Genomic DNA, 8,768 nt, shown 5'->3' with positions numbered 1-8,768 from the left:
GAGGTGGGGATCATGCAAAGTGCAGACTCTCAGATATAGCCAGAAGCAGCTCAGAATCAGGCAGAAAGGTGGTCGCTACTTCAAATGCACTGGCAGAGGAACAACTCATCAGCAACACAAAGAATCACAGTAACACTGTACCACAAAAATAAACTGACAATTCTCCAGAAATCAAAGTTTCAGAATATTGCAATCTAACAGAGAATTCCAAAAAGCAGTCAAGATCAACAACCAGCCACAAGAAAACCTAAAGGCAGTTCAATGAGCTCAGGAATGAAACCAACGAAACAGACGGAACACTTTACCAAAGAGACTAAAATGCCAAAAAAGAACCAAAGAGCAACTCCAGAGCTGAAGAACTCAATAAACAAGATAAAGAGTGCATTAAAAAGCACTGGAAATAGAGCAGACCCCATGGAGGAGAGCATGAGAGAACCTGATGTCAGAACTCTAGAAATGATACAAGCAGAAGAAAGAGAAATGAGATATTTTTAAAAAGAGGAATTCCACAAGAGCTATCAGACTCTTTAGGAAGGGCAACATTAGGATAACAAACAACCAGGAAGGAAAAGAGAGGAAGAAGGGAACAGAGTTTATTTAAAGAAATAATAGCTGAGAACTTCCCAAGCGTGGAGAAGGAACCGATGTACAATTCCGTGAAGCTAAGAGAGCACCTCATTACCTCAGTGCAAGAAGACCTTCTCCAAGACACATTATATTAAAATTGTCAAAAGTCAATGACAAAGAATTTTAAATTTTAAAGGGAAAAGGATGGTAACAGAGGACCCCCTCCACCCTCTCCCATGGTGACCAGCAGACTTCTCAGCAGAAATTCTACAGGCCAGGAGGGAGTGGAATGACATTCTCAAAATAGTGAGATTAAAAACTGTCATTCAAGAATGCTCTCTACAGCAAAGTTATTATTCAAATGCGAAGGACAACGACTTTCCCAGACAAACAAAAGCTGAGGCAGTTCAGCAGCACTAGACCTGTCTTACAAGAAATGGTACATGGACTCTGCTACCAGAAACAAGAGGTGAAGGTACACAAAACTCTGAGGAATGTGGCAATCAGAAAATTGCTCCTTTTTATCAGAATAGGTTCTTAACAACTTATTATAGCATAAAGAATCAAGGGAGAAAAAAAAAACTATATTAACTTCAATTTGGTAACAAGCTCAACATAAAAGGGGTAATTTGAGACTACACCAAAAAATAGGAAAAAGATTAAACCTGTATAGGTAAAATTACATCTCTTTAGAAAAAAAAATTGTAATGTGTTTCTCACAGGGAAAAAGTTAGCAATTCTGAAACTACTTTTGTGTGTGTACACAAAGATTGAAAAAATATGTAAATTTCTGTGGGTGAGAATCAGGTTTCTTAACTCTGGAGGAGAAAGTAAAAAAAAGGGGGGGAATTGGGGGAGTGGGGGGGGAGACTAGAATGAACCGTCAGGTATGGGACTGGAACTAGCAGCATCAGTATGAACACGTGGTTTTTAATTTACATACAGATGGATAAAGAAATAAAAATATACTTGTACATATACTACAAATATATACATATTTGCTAGCTCTATCTACTGAAAGGACCTAGAAACAATAACACCTCAACAGTACTGAACACATCTGGCACTCAGATCTTAGTTTCTAGACACTTCTCTGCAATAAAATGAATCTGCCTCCTTTGGAAAAATGGTTGATTCCAAGGCTGGTGCAAACAGAAAAAATATGAGATGCACCTGTAACACACTGTGGTACCAGAAAGTGAATTAGTATTCACAAAATGATGAGTGCACTGTAGCAAGGACATAGGAGGCAAATTTGAAAGTGCTCTCACTAACCAAAGATGGAACAATTTGAGCAACAAAGCATTAGATTTTAACCCACATGGTAAAATACCCACAGATCCATGTAAATAAATAATCGGACAATTTACAAAAGGAGAAAAAAGGACAGTTCTTTCTTAACAGTAGAACTGCCATTAATAAATACATAGGGAATGAGAGTGTAGGGGTGAAGATGTACCACTACAGGCATGTGGATTGTACTGAGCTAACGGCAAAAGAAACCCTGCAGGCTCAAGAGAAACAACCGCTCATCCCTTGACTACCTCGAATTTAAACTGGAGATTTTCCCCAGAAAAAGACTTAGAACCAGAAATACATTTTATCTAAGTGGACCCATATGTACGGCAGGGCAAACATCTAAGTATCAAACACCTGCTCATCTGCTCACTGTCTGTGAGTGACCCTCCTATCCTTGGAAGCCCCAGGCCCTGACCATCCTCAGCTCAGAATGGCACATACATCTCATTCTACCTTTCTATCTCTGAACCTCTCATGGATGTGGGGTTCCAGGACCCATAAAGTAAAATTTCATTTTCTCCTCTTAATCTGTCTCATGACATTCTAATTCTTGGACCAGCCAGAAGAACCTAGAAGGGTACATTTTTCTTCCTCTCCAACAAAAGAAACAGAAAATCACCACTAGGCAAACACCACAGTAGTAATTGCTGCCAGCAAGAACCTTGATAGATGCAAAAAGTGGCCTGTGCAAAGTATGTTAGAGAAACAGAATGTCTGCAGTTTCAAAGTATCTCCCCACAAGAGAAAAGAATTTATTACAAGGGAAAAAATACATTTATTACTAAACATGCAACTAAAGTCTTTTACAGCCTTCAGATAGCAACAATTATTCTACTAATAATATCAGAGTGAAAAAAAACTTCTTAAGAAGACTGTGGTCCTCCTTTGGTAAAGGTTATTACTTTCCATAAAATCCACAGACTAGCCAGTAATTCAACCATACAAATGGCACACACTTTCCTTCCTTCTCCTAGTTCCCCCTCGCCAATGGCATGCAGCAGTTAGTGCGTGGGCTTACTTCTACAAGCTATAGCAAACCAAACCCTTATGAAATCAAAGGCATGACCTATGGCATTATTTGCACCCTGCAGTTAACAGACCAAAATGGTCACAGGTACAGCAGGGAGCCGTGTAACCCCTAAAAAACAATTTGTGGTCAGACACAATTTAATATCATCAAAAATTACCAACTTGGAATCCTACAGGTTTAAGCGAAATGAGAATTTCTTTGCTGCCACAAAATCACCTCTACTTTATTGATACCACATCACAGCTGTGGAAATTAGTGTACAGGAAGACAGAACTAGCTTAAAAGGAAAGAGGTATCAGCAAAGGACTCCTCAAAAATGAGAATGCCCTCAACCATGCACATGTAAACAGACGCTGACCACAGCGAGGCTAGGACTAGAGTACATTTCCAAGGGCTGGCCCCTTGTATGAGAATTGAAAAAACACATGTCCTGCCCCTGACACGAGTGAAAGAGCTGGTGGTAATGTCCACACTTTACAAAAGACTGTAAAAAGGTACTTGACAGGCAAAAGAAAGCCACGTACTCCACACCCTAAATAAGTAAATCTGAAGAAAATTGCTGAACTTTGAGAGGAGTCTACTTGAAATTTTGTAAATGGATAAAAAGGGAAAGGGCATTGCAGACACAGGAGGTCTGGCACTTTCCAAAACGAACAACTCAGAACATTTCAGTCAATTTCAAAGAACAATAAAATGGCTTTCCAACAGTAAAAGTTCTGAAAGCAAGTAAAATTATTTAATCCAGATTGTAGCATTTTTGCCTACTGATAGATACAAATCATGAAATACCCAAACCCCAAGCCAAAGCAGAGTCAAAATCATAATTTGGTAAAACCATGAGAAAAGCATTAAGACAGAAAAATATGTGAAACCATGAAATTAGAAGCTGCTTAAAAACCAATGCCAAAAATAATTTACTCCAATTTATTCATCAACAAGGTGAAGGAAATCAGTATTTCCTCAGCAGCTTTTCATGCCAGGCGCTTACATGCCTTGTCCTACTTTGACCCCAACAAGCCTGGAGCAGAGTCTTCATCCCTTCACAAGGGAGGATGGCAAAGCTTAAAGGAACTTCTCAAACTCAGTACCACGGACATTTGGGGCCAGATAGTTCTTCGCTTTGGTGGGGGACAGAGGGCTGCCTTGTACATCACAAAATGTTAACCAGCACCCCTGCCTCTACCCACTGGATGGCAGAAGCATCCACCCACAGCTCTAGGCACTGTCCCATGGAGGCCAAAATCGCCCCCGGCTGAGAACCACTGAGTTACAATGAAGAAGCCCGTAATTTTCATTCAATGGACAGTGGCTACACACCAGACTCTGTCCAAACTGCATGAGGGACACCTGAGGGTCTTTGCCTCAGGAGCTTACTTTGAACCCTGGTCTTGTGGCCCTACTGGTATTCAATTTTAAGACAAACCTCTGTCCACACACAGACCTGTACGACAGGCACATGCACGTGACAGTCTGACCTTCCACACACTCCCTGTGGCCACCCCACGTCCGCTACCTCCCCCAGCCAGGAGGTGGCACCCCCATTCACCTGCTCGTGAGGCTCAACAGCTTGTGGTCATTTCTGACCCCATCTTCCCCTCACGCCCCATTATCTAGCAGCAGGCTCTTCCCAGGAGTGAAATGTCCCTCTCACCCCCTACTCTCCATCCGCTTCACTCCAACGCAGATACAAGGCCAACTCCCTCCTTGGTCTCTAACAGAAGAAATTAAAATAAACACACCTCTCTTGGACCCTCAAATGACTGAAGGGTATACAGCAAGATACCATAACTGAACTGCCAACCTCGGGGTAGGGGCCCGTGGATATCCGAGTGGTCGGCAAAGACCACATCCTCCTTTTCTGGAGTGGGAAAGGAAACTGAAATTTCCCATCCGATCAGACACTTTCACTCAGATGTCAACTCTCAGTCAATAGCAGCCCTGACGAGGGGTAAGAGGACACAGCAGAGATTAGTTCACATGCCATTAAAAAGTGGCGTGCACGCTATTTCTGGCACTTGTGTGCCTGCTCCAAGGGACTGCAGAACCGACACTCAAGAGAGAAGTGAGGGACGGTTCCCAAAGAAAGCTTGAACCAACAAGCATTTCTGCCCCTCCCAATGCATAAAGCCACATGAAGGCAAGTACAGCAGACATTCCATTAGGGAAACTCCACAACAGATGGTCAAATGACATCTAGTGAAATAACCGCATACAAAGGCGTATATATTAAATACTCATACATATGACACACAGCACCAAAACGCTAATTTACCTGCACTGCAAATGAAAGGCTTTAAGTGGAGAAAAAAAATAAATCCAGGATCTATTTTAAAGTTGATCTCTCCCCTAGGCAGAGAATAGAACGTTATTGTACTAATGGTTCTTGGGAAATGTTTTATCCTTTTTGACTTTAAGACATCACAGTCAAGATAACTTTAAATTCAGTATCTGAAATTCACAGCCTAATCAAAAGTTATAATTTACATTTCACAGTTTTTAAAAAAAACAGTGATCAAGAGAAGTATTATGGGTAACACTCGAAATCATTCTGCCTTAGTTATTATTTCTGAGTTTTCTTGTAAAGGACTGAGCAGCAACCACCAGGATAGGTAGCAAATATATTCAGTCAGGGTTCTGCTGCTATTCAGGCCTTATCAGGTTGTGCGTTTTAAGTAATAATAATTTCCTCAAGGATGCTTCAATGTCTCAGAACTTTATGAAAGAACAACAAAAAAAAAATGTGTTGTGCTAAATTTCTGTTTCCTCTTGGGGAACACATGTTTAGGTCAGCACCTTTATGAAATGACCAAAAGTAAAGCCAAAAGGTCTCACTTAAGCAAGCAATTATCATTAACAGGAATATTAAAGACATAACTCCAATCTGAAAAAGCAGAGTCTGAAGTTGAATTAAATGTCCAGTTACAAACATCCAAAAGTGATGTTACTGACCTGCTATTGCTGTCCTCCTCCTTCCACACCTACGGTAGACAGCCTTGTAACATTTCATACAAACTTATTCTAAATGTGTCCAATAGCCTAAACTAATCTAATTGAACACAATTTGAGTCATTTCCTTGTACATTTGACGCTCCACATCCACAGGTTCTGTGTCAGATTTAACCAACTACATATCAAAAATATTAAAAAAAAAAAAAAAATCCAGAAAGCTCCAAAAAGCGAAACCTGAATTTGTTGCATCCTAGCAACTATTTACATTGTTTTTTACAACGATTTACACCGTATTTACATTACATTAGGTATTATATGTAACCTATTAGATGATTTAAAGTGTTTGGGAAGATGTGCATAAGCTATATGCACTACTATGTCATTTTGTATAAAGGACTTGGGTGTCCTTGGATTTTGGTATCTGCAGGGTTCCTGCAATACCTCAATACCGAGGGGTGATGATAATTCTAAGACATATACCTTTGTCAATATTAACTTAAAGCCTTGAAGAGGGGAGACCTATTGACAAGTGCATATAAATATCAGCCATACAAATTCAAGAGGAAATGCATCAATAGCCTTTTTCTCTTAAGAAATCCTTTCCTGTATGAAATGATGGCATTAACATTACCCAACAATTATAGCTCACCAACCAGTTTTTACTTTATTGCCTTTTACTAACACTTGTCCATATGAAAACTGTAAAAATAATCTTGTCACAGCTGATTCCTGAAATCACTATAAAAAGAACTTCTTTTAACAAAGTAAATGTGGGAGGAACTTTCGAACTTATCCTTAAGAGATCTTTAAGATGTTACATGTAACAACAATGTAATTTAAAAATTACCCCAGCTAACTTTACCATCAAGCTAAGGTGTTGTTTCCAGCTTTAGAACAAAATTTAACCTTGTTAAACAGATTATGGTTAACCAACATCTCAGAAGAAGATCTGCCTTGGGCTCCAAGGGGAGTGTTCCCTAAAAGACTACTTTGACTGACACTGCTTCAGTGAACAGAGTTGAGCTCTGCTGACATTAAATAAATGATAAAAACATTAAGACAAATCATGTATTTAGGACTCAGCTGTCAAGACTATTGATTACAAATAATCTCTGCAGCAGTCTTCCTCTGGGTTAAATTACTACAGTTTATAAAATGTTATCATAAAATCTCTTTAGTTACAACTCTTTTCTGTAAATATTGATTAAGAACATTATTTTATCAGTAAAACTGCAAACATAATAAACTACGTTTTCCATACCGAAGATAATATTTTTACAACCTGGTTTCCTATTTCTAGTCAAAGAAATACAATTAAGGTGGCTTCTCACCCCAATTTCATTATAGTTCTTCCACCTACTCTAACACAATCTCTTCTTGACACATTCCTAGTGATCAACAATTTGAACTTGAATAAGAAACTTTTTTTTTAAAAGTAAAGTATAAATAAAAATACTGTCATTTTCAAATGCTATCCCAAAAGATCAGAGGAATTTATTTTAGATAGATTAGCCCTGCCTCTAACCTTAAATTAAGCATGTCCTAAAATCTTGAAGACTATAACATTTCCATATTTAAGGCTATGTAAAATAGTTTTATGTGCATTAATTTTACATTGTTTTTTCTACGGGAAAGGCCAAATTTATTCCAAAGAAACAAATCCATTACTGGGAAGGAGAAACTATCTACAAAATTCTCCTGCTAAAAATATCTTTTCTAATACCATCCCTTTAAACACACAAATGATTAACTTTTTAAAAATCAGAAAAAGAGTCACTTACTTGTGCACCTCAGATTTCTAAACAGTATCTGTTTAGATGTGTGATAAACATGGAAAAGGAGTTCCAAAGGATGTGGATAAAATCCTAACCCACAAATGGAAGTCTAGGACCAGCCCCTGAAATTCCAGGAAACTAACACTTAATATACTTCTAGTGACTGACTGGAAGTATTCATAAAGCATCCTGGAGATTAAGGCTAAAAACTCGTCAAGGTTTGCTGAGGAAGTTCAAGTGGGCCCACGGGAGAGAGGTCCAGAAGAATGGAAACTGAAGCACCAAAAAACATTACCAGCATTGCTGAAAGGAACCACAGGGATGAAGTGATGCCTCCAACAACCCCTGCAGTCAGGACACACGACCGAAGAATCTGCAGGCTGACACTCCAGGGAGCCACCATCAGTTGTGCCCTGTGCACACCTGAAGGTGTAACTCATCTACAGACCACCTGGAGGATTTTGTTTCTGGGTAACAGGAGCATCACTTGGTCACTCAGGCAAACTAACTGTGTGTCACCTGGTGTTCCAGGCACTTCACATAGCAGGCTTCATTCTCCCTCACACCGACCCTCCAAGGGGGCATTATCCCAATTTCAGATGGGAAAACTCAGAAGCTGAAACTTATAAGCCCATCTCTTTCTACACTGGCCCCTGGGTTCTTGGTAGAGCCCCAAATTTTCCTATGGGCTTAAAGCCTTAACACTGTTGACAATTCCGTACTTAACTCCACCCATTCCCTAACTAATAATGACATAGAGAGCATCTTAGCAACTACTGTGACCCCCTCTCCACATTCAACTGTCATAACATTAATGCCAGGTGGCATATTAGTATGCAAACACTGGACTAGGCTATTCACAATTAATGTTTACTGAGCAGTTACTCACTGCGAGATATTGTTCTAAATGCTAACAACCACATCATAAGGTAGGTTCTATCAATATCTTTGTTTCTCAGGTAAAGAAATTGAAGCACAAAATGTTTTACTAATTTGCACAAGGCCAAATTGTAAGTGTGGACTCCAGCATTCAAATCGGGTTGCCTGGTTCCACAGTGCATGGAACAACCCTTCCTCTCTCACAAGAGAATTTATACAGGGCTTAATCCTCTTAACTATGTAAGCTAAATTTTATCAATCCCAATTTA

The 8,768-nt window shown here is 39.4% G+C and overlaps 1 protein-coding gene across 5 annotated transcripts in view; it reads right to left on the bottom strand.

Moving 5' to 3' along the window:
- ATP2C1 (ATPase secretory pathway Ca2+ transporting 1) overlaps nt 1-8,768 on the bottom strand; it is a 123,890-nt gene that overhangs the window by 93,215 nt on the left and 21,907 nt on the right. The window lies entirely within an intron of this gene.

This window comes from Camelus ferus, chromosome 1 (assembly GCF_009834535.1).
Source record: "Camelus ferus isolate YT-003-E chromosome 1, BCGSAC_Cfer_1.0, whole genome shotgun sequence".
NCBI classification, from domain to species: Eukaryota; Metazoa; Chordata; class Mammalia; order Artiodactyla; family Camelidae; genus Camelus; species Camelus ferus.
Note: the sequence above shows the minus strand (reverse complement) of the source record. Positions and strands in the feature narration are given on the sequence as shown.